Source organism: Phacochoerus africanus, chromosome 5 (assembly GCF_016906955.1).
Source record: "Phacochoerus africanus isolate WHEZ1 chromosome 5, ROS_Pafr_v1, whole genome shotgun sequence".
In the NCBI taxonomy this organism is placed as follows: Eukaryota; Metazoa; Chordata; class Mammalia; order Artiodactyla; family Suidae; genus Phacochoerus; species Phacochoerus africanus.
Genome location: NC_062548.1, coordinates 79,413,795 through 79,426,542, shown reverse-complemented (window position 1 = coordinate 79,426,542; position 12,748 = coordinate 79,413,795).

Below are 12,748 nucleotides of genomic sequence, written 5' to 3'. Positions count from 1 at the left end.
AAAGAGCAGTCTTTGCTCAAAATCCTACATTAGTAACACTATCAAGTTATACTTTAGGATTACATTTTTTTTTCCTTAATGATTTTGAATATCTTAGAACAAAGGCTCAATAATCTCTTTGAATGGAAAGGGAAGCAAAAAAAAAATGCATTGTATCTTTATGCAGAGCAAACTCTGGGATCAAATTGTTCTTTTTTCTTTTCTTTTCTATTCCTTCCCTTCCCTTTTCTCCCTCATACCTTCTAAGCCATAAAATCTATGGGAAACAGAATAGAGATGAATGAATGAAAATGGGTCCACTTTAACTGACCCGTTCTGCTCCTCCGTATATGTGGGTGAGATCTATGACAAGTTCTCCAGAAAGCCCCAGGTAGCCAGAATTGCTGATATCAGCAGGGAATAATTCCCTTTGTTTTAGACCATCCCTGCTCACCTGCCATCCTCTGGCTCCCCGGCTCCTTCTAGAGTTTTTTTTTTTTTTTTTCCTTTCTCCCCATCTTTTTTCCCCCAGGGTCTCTTCTTATCCTAGGTTTCAGGCATTCCATTTCATTTGGTGTTATTCAAACCCAAAGCCAGAGTATTCACAGGACCATCAGACATTTTATCCTTACAAATGATTTTCTGCTGGAAGAGTGTCTGCAGAGCCAACATAATCCTCCACCTACGGGCTGATCAGACTCCCTATTCTGCTACCCTGAGTCAGGTATATGCTCTGAAAGTGGAGAGGTACATGGTAGCAATAAATCAAATCCTGGACTTCCCCAGGAGGAACCCAGAGCACTTCTTTCGAATCTCCCTTCCATCTTCTCTTGCTAGACCTCAGTCAGGTCAAGTGTCTGGATTGTACTCCAGGCATTTTACCCAATGGGATACAAAGGCTTTGATAGGGAAATTGGAAGACCAACTTTCCTGCTGTTTCCATTCCTAGGGCTTCTGTTGAAAGGTGGTGACCATGTGGTCCCAACCTAAAGATCAGCCAGGAGGGATTTGTTTTTGGCTATTGTATAATTTAACATGTTTCAAATAATAATAATAATAATAGCTCAAGGAATTGCTTTGATGAAAAGTGATTTAAAAAATCCAAAACTGGAGTTCCCATTGTGGTGCAGCAGAAACGAATCTGACTAGAATCTATGAGGATGCAGGTTCAATCCCTGGCCTCACTCAGTGGGTTAAGGATCCAGTGCTACTGTAAGCTGTGGTGTGGTAACAGATGCCACTTGGATCAGGTTGTTGTGACTGTGGAATAGGCTGGCAGCTGTAGCTCCAATTTGATCCCTAGCCTGGGAAATTTCATATGCCATGTATGAAACCCTAAAAAGAAAAAAATAAAGGAAAAAAAGAAAGAAAAAAAATCCAAGACTTTCCAAGGGATACTGCTGAGCTGGAGAGTGGAGTATGACTGAGCTGAATCTTGCGAGAGGGTACCTAGTACCAAAGCAAACGCTCTGGAGGGCTGTTCTCTTTGTGGTGGGTTAAATACACTGCAAAGTTGGTAATCTGAACATCCTTTATTTCAATTGTCCCATTATTCAAATGACTCCCTAAAACCAACTTCCTTTACCTTTTATGTCCTGACATGCTGAAATTAAAATCTTCTCTCATTATTCCTTTTTTTTTTTTTTAATCTTTGAACTGTATTAGTCAAACTCACCACATGCCTGAACACTCTTGAGCTCTGATTTTTTGGATAATTGAGCTCCCAATATTGTTTTGAATCTAATACTTGATGGTAGCCCTGCTTAGAGTTTCCTCACTAGATGGAAAATAGACAGGAACTGGGACATGGGCAGCAAGCAGATCTGCATGAAAAAAGTGACTTTCTACCCCTGGAATCTCATGCACGATTATGGTCAATCAGTAAGTCCTCTATTTATAGAGCTCACTCAGATAAGCAACTGCTATGTGAAGGAGTAATGTCTAGAGGTTAGCATCCATGTGCTTTTAAGCCCTAGCTGTCTCCCCTACTGTGTGACCTTAAGTAAATTATTTAATATCCTAAAGCTTCAAATTCCCCATTGGTAAATAAAAAATGATCATAACCTGAGCCTGTATCATTTGGGTAGCTCGTGATTCCATAGACACAAAGACAGTCTTTCTGATTGGCTAGGCCTGCGTCACAAATGTCCCACCTTGAGTTGAAGTTCTAGGTCCATTCCTACTCAAACCAAATGAGCATTGAGCAAGATTTTCTTTTTTTTTCCTTTTTTTTAGAATGGGTGCAGATGTGGAGGGTGAAAGGGGGGTAAATATGATTTCCCAGTGAAACAGACAAACTCTATATGTCCACACCACCTCTTAGCACACATACGTTTTTTTTTTTTTCAGCCTTTATGATGAAATAGCTACATGAGAAACTTCCAGGTATTCAGGCACCAAGAAGAAGGCTTATATGAATGAAAATTATTTAAGACAGAGGTTCATGACCCAGTGAACCAAGGTGGCAGAAACTTCCCAAACTGGCATTCTGATAAGAATCTCAGCAAAAGGACCAGCTACAATTTTGAGCCCGGATTTGATTCTCTTCTTTCCTAATTTCAGTGTGTCTACATCTTTGGGATCATGGCCCCAGAATTTTCCCACAGACTTAGCAATAACAGATTGCTAAGATTCCTTATTATGAAGATCCGGATCTCTTAAGACAGCTATAGATGAGAGTTTTCTGTCCCAAAGCCACTTTGAAGTTCACTAGCCTAGGTCAGACCAGAGGAACCAACTGGGGTGGTATTGGAAGTAAGAGCCCTACAGAAAAGGATATCTTTTTTTTTTTTTTTTTTTTGGTTTTCATTTAGCTCACTATGGTCTTCAGAGGTTCTAGAAACTCCAGACACACCTCCCCATCCCCTCTGTGGGAGTTAGCGAGCAGAAGCAGAAACTGTCTGCCATGTAAATTGATGAGAGCAGGGGTGAATCTCCCATAGACAAATACATCGAATGATGTTAAACTGAGAGGTAAGGAGGGAGGAGGAATGATCATTTGTAAAGAGAACGGTGTTGAAGGGCTCTTTCGCCTGGCAAACATAAATACCCCGAAGAATAGAAAACTGTGGGTGGATGTGGGGCCCACTTAATGTGAATCCTACATCAGGCGTTTGTAGGTGATATAAAACTCTGATGTGCTGTAAAATTTATATCGCTCCCCCAAATGATCTACTGGTAGGACATATAAATTTTGCAGAAACTGTTAAAGTTGTCATAAAACCTCATTGCTCCAGATACAGTAGGTGTTTCAGAAATGCACACCAAAGCAGAGATGTGTAATCATTTCAGTGTGGTTCATAAAAAGAAGCACATTGTGTTTCAACATCTGAGAAACTACAAAGGTCCCCTTCTTCCCAAGGTCTGTTTTATCTTATTTTTCATACTTAAAGAAGAGACCAGCAGAGACAAATAAACAGTCTAAATATTTAAATGGCAGCATTTTCTTATATGCCCTGGTTGTTGGAGAGGTGAGAACCAATGACTATTTCTTTCCCAAGTTCACATAGAGTTGTTGACTCTGTTTAGTAATGGTAGATCGTGTTCAGGCTGAACAAACTGGTCCCTGTGGGGCCAGAGGGGGGGTGGGGGGGAGGCGGAGACAGCAATAAATCAATACCCTAGATGTAATCTTAGTGTCTAGAATGCAGAGGGAGATTTGGGTGCATAATGGTGCTGGTTTGTCTATTGTCATTCAGACATGAGCTGCATCAGAAAGGGGCTTGTGGGAACCTGATAAGAAGTGGTCAAATGTGGACCATAAATCACGGAGAGGCAGGATTCTGCTGATTTTTATACACATGCACTTGCTGGGGTGAAAAAAAAAGGGGGGTAGACCTGCAATTTACTGCTTATCACAGCTGCTAGAAGTTTCATAATACAAAAGCCTGACCTCCAGTGAATAAACACCCTGGTTGACTACCCGCTCCTGTCAAGGAAATATGGCACCCAGCCACCACCAAGAGTTCGAAGCCCTTTGATGACCTATTTAACAAGTTGGTCTTTGATTGTGAGCCACGCAGGACTGAGTTTTACTCATGAGCCTCTCAGACAAGGAGCTGATGGTACTTATCGAAAGAAACTGGATATTTAACTCTGGGGGAGCAAATGGACCGAAGGCATCATATGGATTCCACACTTGTTCAACACTTGTTAACTGTCTGCAGCTCACTGGACCACAACATCTTCTCTAAGAATAGAAGGAGGAGGAAGAGACAACAGGAGCATTGGGGCCAGGAAGGCAGGGAGTTCCTGCAGCCTAGAGAAGTCAATGCAAACCTCCTGGACAAAGAAAGAACCACTGGAGAAACACAGCAAAAATTAGAGCAAATTTTGAGTCCACCAGGATTTAACCTAAGAGCTGGGATATTTTTGTCTCATATGTCTTCCTGGGAAAATCTGAAAGCATTGACTATTTTTAAAAAATTACAGCACTTTCAGAATTAATTTATGTGTTATCCTCATCTCAATATTGGATGGTTTACCTCAAGTTAAAAGTGTCTTCGTAATTTTAACATATATAAAGTCAGTCAGTTCTCCAAATGTCTTCACCTTCTCTCCTGGCTCCCTGTTGAATAAATCTACATTTTCCTTAGTATACTCTTCCCTGAGTTAAATATGTCTTGAGTGGCTCCAAGTTTTAAAAGAAGTAAATTCGTGTTTAAACATTGTTTATTGGCAAAAAGAAGACACGAGAGAAAGTCTTTTCAAGCTGGGATTTGTAATTTCAAACTGAGTTTATAAAATATCTCAATTGTTTTATGCTGTGCAAATGAAAAATCCATTCATTCTTTCAACAAATATGACTATTTAGCTACTATGTAGCCAATCTGCTTAGATGTCAGCAATTAGAGATGAATTGGATAAAGCAACCCCTGCCTTCCTGGAGCCTACATTTTAGTGGAAGGATATAAACAATAAAACAATATAAACAATAACAACTAAGTAACGACAATATATAGTATGTCAGGACAATAAATGCTATGGAGAAAATAAGCACAGTCTTATTTATTTATTTATTTATTTGTTTGTTTTGGTCTTTTTTAGGGCTGAACCTGTGGCATATGGAGGTTCCCAGGCTAGGGGTGGAATCGGATTTGTAGCTTCTTGCCTACACCACAGCCACAGCAATGCAGGATCTGAGCCACATCTGCAACCTACCCCACAGCTCATGGCAATGCCAGATTCTTAACCCACTGAGCAAGGACAGGGACTGAACCTGCGTCCTCATAAGTGCTGGTCAGATTCATTTCTGTTGAGCCATGATGGGAACTCCAGCACAGTCTTGAGAGTGCTGGGATGCGTGTGGGAGATGGGAGAGGTGTATATATTATTTAAATTTGAAATACTTCCCAGGGGCCGACAGTTTTAAATTTCTCCCTTACATCTATTAGCCATGATAACAACTAGAGATGAAAGTGCCCCATTTGATACTTATCTCTTCGCTGTGCTCTTTTCTAACTGTGTGGACAGGACTTCGGAATGGCCAGCAGGCCAAGAAAACCAAGATGATGTTGGGTGATCAAATCAACCTGTTTCTCTACCCATCATACCTCTTAAAGATGAAATTGGCAGGTGCGTATAGATGAAATCAATAGGTGGGTAGAGGTGCACATCAGTTACTAAGCATCTAAAGGGATATAGGATATCCCTATTCTTTTTTTCTGTACATAGTTCTTTTTTTCTTCTCCTGGCTTCTTGGCAAAAGTAGCAAGATTTAAGTTCTATTCTTAATTTGATCAATCTGGGCTTTGTTACTGTCATCCTTTATCTGAGGAAGCGTTAGATAATGCTTCTTGGTGTAGAAAATTTTGAAATATTATGAAAGACTACTTGGTCGGTTCCTGATGACCACATCTATTTTTTTTATTCAGTTCTCTGGAAGGAACTTTAACAGGTGGTATCAATTGTGATGCTTTGGCTAACATAACAAAAAACAGCTCCCGGTGGCTTACACAATGACTCTCAAGGACTCACAGAACTGCGAGTCCAAAGATGGATTGCGTATCAAGTGATGTGCCTAGCAGTTTCATTTCTCTCCCACTCTTTCAGCTCTATCCTGGTCTCTGTGTTGCTAGTTTTGTCTTGGGGTCTCAAGATGACTGCGGTCACCAAGAGCTAAGATAGCAAAAAGGAGTGGAGGGTGGAGGAGAGAGAGACAGTAACAGGAGAGAGAGAGGGAGAGAGAGGGAGGGAGGGGCAGAAAATAAAACAGAAGCTTGGATTTCTCCTAAGAGCCTAGGATTTTCTCCCTCAAAACTTTTGGAAGACTGTTTCCTTTGTTTTCCTGGCCAATATTGCCTTAAGTCAACCCATCCCTAAGTCAATTGTAAGCAAAAACATTGCACAATGGGCTTAGACCCAACAGAGCCCATCTCTTGAGGGCAGGGACCTATCTTAAGCATATTTGGCAGGCATCTCAGACCAAAACACTATGATTTGTCCATGGTGGATACCCAGTTATTTATTTAATTCATTCATTTATTTAAAATGTATATCAAGCACCTATACTTCTCCAGATCTAACAACACTAAGGATTTATCAGTGAAAAAAATTTATCAATGGAAAAAAAAAATGTTCCTGTCCTCAAAGAGCTTACATCCTAGTGGGAGAGATGATACACAATAAACAAGTCAACTAAGTGATTGTTTCACCAAATCTAATGTCAGTTCACAATACCTATTGATCATTGGCAAATTCATGAGTGTCCTTCTAAACCAGAGGTGATCTGAACACCTCTCTTGTCCTACAGACATAGCTGATATATAAATGCCCATAGTATAGAATTTTGTTCAAATCATCTCTCTTCTAATTTCTCATTCCTACTTATTAGACCCTCACTTACTCTTGAGGGTTTGGAGTCTTTATTTCTTGTCTCTTATGCACCTACCTTAATAATTTGCTGCTTTTAAAGCCTTTCCTTGTCTATGAGGATGCCTCACCACTGCTGACCTAAATCACTGATAACTGCGAGCTGTTTTCTTGTTTTCTCAGGACTGGTGTTAGGATTATAGGAAGTGATTTACTCCTTCATCTGACATACAGTGTTTGCAGGAAGCATCATAATTGTCATGCAGATGGGCAAACTGAGCCCCTATGGGTCAAATTATTTGTTCAGTCTTATACAGCTAGAAGGTACCAGGAACATGATTCAAATCCTCACTCCTCTTGAGCAAATCTAATATGAAATTCTATCCCTGTCTGCCAAAGTTTCTTATCATGGTAAGTGTGTCCCTCCTAAGACTGTAGAAACCAAGTCACACATCTCATCTTTCTTCCCCACACTTCTGGTACCCAACACTGTCCTGAAGTGAAGTAAAATCTGCTACTTGATAAATGATTGATGGCATAAGGCCTCTCACCTCCCACCAGAGTGAAAACTGCCCAATGGCAAACTTGGAATCATAATTTTCAAAAAAGAAAAGTAAATAATTATTTTTGAACAGGTGGCAGCTAAGATAGTCAAATAATAAAGGTATTTACTCTGATGCTTATGCAGATAGATATTAATGTGCCCTCCAAGCGTTTCCATCAGTTACATGAGCATGCTCTAAGATGTTATAGAAGCATAAAGGCCTTTAAAAATAGTGATTAAGGAACCACATGGATCATCGCCTTAACCCATGAATATCATGCTTTAAAGTACAATTGTTACCAACAATCATAACAACTCAAGTTTATGGCCATAGAACAAGTGCACTGAGCAGTTGCCGTGCTGCCTGACACTTACACAAGATCCAGAGGTCATCAATCTGCCTCTGCCATTCAAATAATGACACGCTCACTGTAAATACCTCTTGGAATTTATGCCATGAATAGTCATCCATTTGGATGACCAGCACCCTGCTCAACCAAAATTTAAAAAAAAATATTTAATATACTTCCTTATGATTTAGTATGTATAAACACGGTGATCATAAATCAAGAGGATTTTCCTAATAGGAAAAGCATAAATTTTCCAAATCCATTTTAGAAATCTACACAATTTGTGGGATTATAAAATTGTGGTGTCACAGGAATCTGGAAAAGTGTGTGCACCCATCCCTCTCCCCTTGGCAAGACCTCCTCTCGACATGTCCAGACACAGGAAAGAAAAGTGAGAGACCCCCAGAAAAGGGACTTTTGGCAGTTTATTTGTTTTCGGTTATAAAATGTAATTATCTATTACCCAAATTATCTCCTGTGAAGTTGTGTTTAATGACTAGTAGGGAAGCAGATGCTGAAGCAAATAGAAACTGAGATGTAAAATGACTGAAATACACGAGAAGATTCTTTCTTGCTCATGCAGCAGACAAAACAGGTGTTCTTTGTTCATGGTGGTGATGTTCCTTCATCCTCAGAACCACTTGGCAGTTCAATCATCCAGGCTGATTGAGGCTCTCGCATTTTCATTTTGTTTTGTTTGCTTTTTAGGGCCACACCCACAGCATGTGGAGGTTCCCAGGGTAAGAGGCTCTAGCATTTTCAATACAAGGTCTCCAAAGCTCCTGTGATTTTTTCCATCCGAATCATCCAGAAGAGCTTTGTGAGGCAAGTGAAGAAGTTTTCAACAAACTCTGTCTGAAAGTGGGTTCTATCACTTCTGCTGGCATGGCATTTCCTAGAACTCTGTCCCATGGTGAACCTAGCTGTGAAGGAGGTGGGAGAGCAAGACTGTGGCTATGTGAATAGAAAGAAGGGAAGAATGTGCATTTTGGTGAACAGTGGCCCTCCCTGTCTCAGTGATAAATACTCTTTGCTCTACAGATACCCTTTTTTATCCTACCTCTTGCTTTTCAGGGCCTCCCAGTTCCCACCTAGTGCTGTTCTGGATTCAGTATTCCTTTTGGCACAAAGAAAGACTCAGAAGAAGGTAGTCAAAAGGTGCAAATTTTCAGTTATAAGATAATTAGGTCCTAGGATGTAAAGTAGAACCTGATGGGTACAGTTAACCTTGCTGTATAATATATATGACCGTTCTTTGAGAGTAAATCCTAAGAGTTCTAATCACAAGGGAAAATTTTTTTTCTTTTTCTATTCTTTTGGTATCCAGATGAGATGATGGATGGTAACTAAAATAACTGTGGTAATCGTGTCACAATTCTTAAAAACCAAATCATTATGCTGTACACCTTGAACGTGTACAGTGCTGTATGTCAATTGTGTCTCAATAAAACCGAGGGAAGAGATTAAGAAGAAAGGAAAGGACAGAGAAGGAACTGATTGACACACTTCTCTACTGATGCCTAAAACTGTGCTCCAGACTTTATTAACACGATACTGAGGACAGCTTTAATTGAACTGAAACGAAAAAACAGTATCTTCATGATGACTACCCCTCATTTACAGGAAACTATTAAATTGTTCTTCAGTCTTCTCATCTCCTCACTAGCTCTTTTCTCATAAATGTCTCATGTGCAAACCAATCACGGTCTCCACAGTTTACCTCTGAATTCTCCCCACACCCAGCCTAAAAGGTGCTAACAAATTGAAGTTCCTACTATGGTGCAGTGGGTTAAGAATCCTACTACAGAGGCTCAGGTTGCTGCAGAGGCACAGGTTCAACCCCCGGCCAAGCACAGTTAAAGGATCCAGCATTGCTACAGCTGTGGCTTAGATTGAGTCCCTGTCCTGGGAACTTCCATATGCCATGGGTGCAGCCATAAAATGAAATGAAATGAAATGAAATGAAATGAAATAAAATAAAGTAAAATAAAATAAAGTAAAATGCTAATAAATTTGTTCTCCCTCAGGAATGTTCATCCTCATGATAGAGATGAGTGAGCAACAGTTCTGGAAACTCACTCCTGTAGTTTGCTGAATACTATGTAATATTTAATACATAAATGTGTCAAATTACCATGTTGTATGCCTTAAATATATTCAATGTTATATGCCAAATACATTTCATAAAGGTTTTTAAAATATATATGTATCTTTAAAGTGTTGATGTCAGCACACCATAAAACTATGGAATACTCTGTTGATTCCCAGTGACCGCAGAGACCACTGTAAGTGTGGCATATTGACTCACTGAAGATCACTTATGTACTTTTGTGCCTATGTTACTTATCTTAGGGAAGAAATTAACCCCATCCAGGACACTGAAATTTATTGAAGAAAGACGAAATTGTAGTCCTGATATTTTTGAGGGCTTTGTTTCATTTCCTTATTTCTAAGTGCATAGCAAATATTTTCTTAGTTTCCCTACCCTATTTCTCACTTATACCACTTCCTTCTCTTTCCCTCTGTCTGCTGAATTTCTTTATTTTCTCTCTTCCAATGTATGGGGGCTAGACTTGCCTAGTGTGAGAAAAAAGGAGAAGCAGGAGAGCCCCTTGAATTGCTTCATTCCCACACCTACCTCACCTGCATTCTGAGATTTGCTCCAAGGAGATTTTAGGCTGGCCACCTCCATCCCATCTTCCCTGTCCTCTCCAAATTTCTACAGACGGGAGCAACATGATGGATCCCATGACAGTAAAGTTCATCCCATAAAACTAAGGTCAAGAAGATGGGCAATTGTCAGTAGGCATGTTTTCCAGAGGTTACTAACTGCTGGAAGTTGATTTTTCAATACTGCAGCTCTTCTTCTCCTCTATAGAACAGTTGCCTCCCAGAGTTCTAAACTTGAGGATTTCTTGAATGAAAACACATCTTCGTGCTGGGAAGAGCATACAGTAATGGTTACAAAATTTAGGAATCCCATTTCATCATTATAATTGGATGATCTTCTTCTGCTAAACATTCTTAAGCGACAGGGTATGGTGGTGGAAATTGCATGAGGTTTTACATCAAAGAACCTCAAGTTTCACTCTAGACTCTGTCACTTAATACAAGCATAACGGTGGGCAAGTTAATACCCCTTCTGAACCTCAGTTTACATGTTTCTAAAATGGGAATAATAATTCCTAAATTTTCAGGAGTAGCAATTAAATGGCAGAGTGTACATCCCGGGCTCACCATTTTAGAGATCTTTTCTAGCACCATGGGCATCTTTAGGCGGTGACTTTGTATCTGATCTTACATTAAAGAATACATCAATGAACAAATGAATAAATCTATCTAGTTGGTGTTCAAAATTTCTCTAAACTCGAAAAAACGCCACTTGCTATGCTAACAGCCCCAGATGAGTAAAACACTATCAGTTAAATGAAGCAACGTGAACATGAGTCCAAAACAATCACCAAAAGTACACACCGCCATTGCCGTAGCAAAGCCACAAAGCGATTTGCTAAAATACCTATTTATGAAACACAAAAACAGACCTCCCCAGTGAAAACAAGAAATGCACACTTTGGAAAAGGTACTTTACACTGTCTCCTCTTTGTTTGCCTAGTATAAGGATACAGATAAAGATATCTGGAGAGACTGACATAGAAGTCTAGCAAAAGTGTCCTCCACCTCACTGCCACCACCCGCCCCCCTGTAAAAATAAAATAAAATAAAATAAAAATTTAAAAATTTAAAAAATTTCCTAGTTACCTAGAATATCAAGTCGGAAATTTTAAGGTAATTGAAGCATATCAAAACAAAATAAAACAAATGTTTTTATCACTGGGAATTGTTTTCTTCACATTAGTTGAAATGCAGAAGTCAAATTGAGGCAGATGAGAAAGCTGCCAGAATTTCTCATCCCCATATATTTATTTCTTATGTTATTATTTGAGTGCAGGATACTTTTAAACCTATCTTGAATTATAATATTTTTCAACAGATATGATTTGTTCCTTTACATAAGTGTTTGGGGGACATTTTCCACATTCTGACTGATGATTTCATTCTATTCGGGGCCAGCTGCTTTCCCATAGACTGAAGCTCTGACATTTATAATGGAATTGAACAGCATAATAGGATTCACTTAACAAAAATGCTGCTGTGACATGAACTTTATGGGACCTTCCATTGAACAAGGGAGGCCTGTTTTAACATTGTCTTGATGCTATTTCATGACAGGGATGGAAGCAACAAAAACACAATAGCTGGATCTCTGCATGAATGGAGCCACTCCATTTTTCTATAGTGGAGACAGTTATAAAATGGTGGTGAATGAAATTAAAACAGCACTTTACCTTTTATTCTTTGGTAGGATTCTCCACATACTTACCAAAGAGAATATCTTAATATTCTGCCAAAACATATAACATCCAGTTGCATGCTCATTAAACCCTCTCAAGGTTGTCCAGGATACTGGAATCAGTGGCGCTCTGCTACTGGTTCCAAGTAGCTAATGTGCTGTTATTTTACAACACTCTGCCAGAGTTGCTTTCCTTCAAACAAGAATCTTACTAGCTTTACTGTTTGGCAGCCTGTAGCACGTTAAAAAAAATCTATAAACCAGATGGTGGAAATACAGAGTAATCTGTTTGGGAAACCCAGGTTATAAATATGTGCATGTTGGGAAAAGGGCAAAGAGTTGAGGTAAAGCAGCTGATGCAGCTTTCAGGCAAGGATCTCATCATGACATTTTTAGATGGGTGCCCTGAGAGCTGTTCTATATGCTTATTTTCTATTGCACTTTTCCTCCCATGCTCAGGAAGAACCCACAAGAGTTCACTCATTTTCCAGCACTGGAAACCAAATTGAATTCTATCTTGCAAGGTTTAGTTAAGGTTTTATCTGCAAGAAATTCTGTTGGGGTGAGAGAGGGTAGGGGTGAGGTGTTAGGACTGGGGCACAAAATCATGTGACCCAACTTCCTCCTTCCTTGACCCTTCTCCATATACGTGAGAATTTCTCCTTACCCTAGTGTAAACTTCTGTGTGAATTAACTGACGTGAAAGTTACAGTT